Source organism: Gavialis gangeticus, unplaced genomic scaffold (genome assembly GCF_001723915.1).
Source record: "Gavialis gangeticus isolate Ggan-Ray unplaced genomic scaffold, GavGan_comp1, whole genome shotgun sequence".
NCBI lineage: Eukaryota > Metazoa > Chordata > Crocodylia > Gavialidae > Gavialis > Gavialis gangeticus.
The window spans coordinates 61,877,775-61,879,452 of record NW_017728993.1 but is presented as its reverse complement, the minus strand read 5'-3'; positions in this window follow the sequence as shown (position 1 = coordinate 61,879,452).

Sequence of the window (1,678 nt, the reverse complement as noted above, 5' to 3'; positions counted from 1 at the left end):
TGAATCCTTTCTGTTCTCAGCCACTTCACAGCATAATCTCTGAAGCTGTGCTTTCTTCTGCTGGAGAAGCCTAACCCGGTTCACCAGCAGGCTGTCCTGGGAGTCCTCAGCTATACTGGTGTGAGGCAGACAGGGGAGTGTGAAAGCTCCCCACAGCTCTGTATCAACTGGACACAGTCGAGTGCTCCCCACAACTAACCCATACCTATCCCAAGATGCTGCCTGCTTGGCTCCGATCCCCTTCAAGTACCGCCCACTGGACTCAGGCTCCCCCCTGTAACATCTCCGTTGTCTTTGCTGCTTCACTGAATAACTAAATCCCCCTCAGTCAAAGTCCTGCTCTCACCAACTCTTTCCCAGCACCCTCCCTTTTTCTTTCCCTCTCAGGGTCCTCAGCCACAACACCTGTATTGCAGAAACAAGGTGCAAACAGTTCCTGTTTTGATCACCATTTTGCATTTTTTTCCCTTTTAAAAGACATTGAGGGACCTGATCCTAAGACGCACTGAGCACCTGCAGCTCCCAGCGGTTTCAGTGGCAGTTGAGGGGTGCTCAGCAGCAGTCAGAATCAGACCAAATATTTCAGGAGCTAGATGGTTTTACCTCCTCTAACCCCCACCCAGCCCCAGCTCTTGCTTGAGGAGATGAGACATAGAAAGAGCGGTGTGTGTGTGTGCGTGAGACACAGAGAGATGGAGGGGGGGGAAGAGATTTTGTGTGTATATGTGTATGAGAGAGTGAGTGAATGAGTGTGTGTGTGTGTGTGTAAGGGAAATATTTTGTGTATGTATATGCTGATTTTGTGCTTGTGTATTTAAGAGAGATAGATTTAGGTATATGTATGAAAAACTGTGTGCGAGACAGACATTTTGTGCCTATGTATGTGAGACAGCCTAGATTTTGTGTGCGAGAGATCTTTCTTGCGTGTGTGAGACACAGGGATTATGTCTGTATGTGTGTCAGCGAGAGACAGAGAGAGGGATTGTGGCAGGTACATGTGAGAGAGAAACAGCCAGATTTTGTGTGTACATGTGTATGAGAGACAGATTGTGTGCGAGAGATGGGGATGGAGACTGTGTGTGTGTGCGTGAGAGAGGGAAAGAGAGGGAAGCCAGTTTTTGTGCGTGCACGTCAGAGAGAGAGAGAAATTGTGCCTGTGAGGGGGAAAAGAAAGCTGAAGCAGACCGACAGAGAGGGTGCGAGCGTGAGGGAAGGGCAATTTTTGTGTGTCCATGTGCATGGGTGGGCAGAGGGTTTGCGTGCGAGGCTGTGTGGGAGCGTGGGCGTGAAGGCACAGGGGAGCTGAGGGGAGCGTGGCTGGCGGTGCGGGAGCGAGGAAGAAGCGTTGCTGCCTTGCACTGGGAAACCTTCCTCTACAGCAAGCACCCAACCCCAGCCGCCTGCCCTCCTGGTCGGCAGCTCCTGTCTGTAAGGATCCGCCTGGCTGCTGTATCGCCGCTCCCCCTCCCCGCCCGCCCAGGCTCCTTTCCAGACCTAAATCCGCTTCAATATCTGAGGAGCAAAAGCCTGCGGGGCAGCAAGCAGCGTCCTCACCCCCCGAAAGAGAAGAGACGAGAACCCCGTGCCCCCAGGAAGGCAGGGCAAGGTGCTTGGTAGCACCCCGCGCCCGCCCGCCCGCGCGCTACAAGTGCGCCCCGCTCCGCGCCGCGCCGCCCGC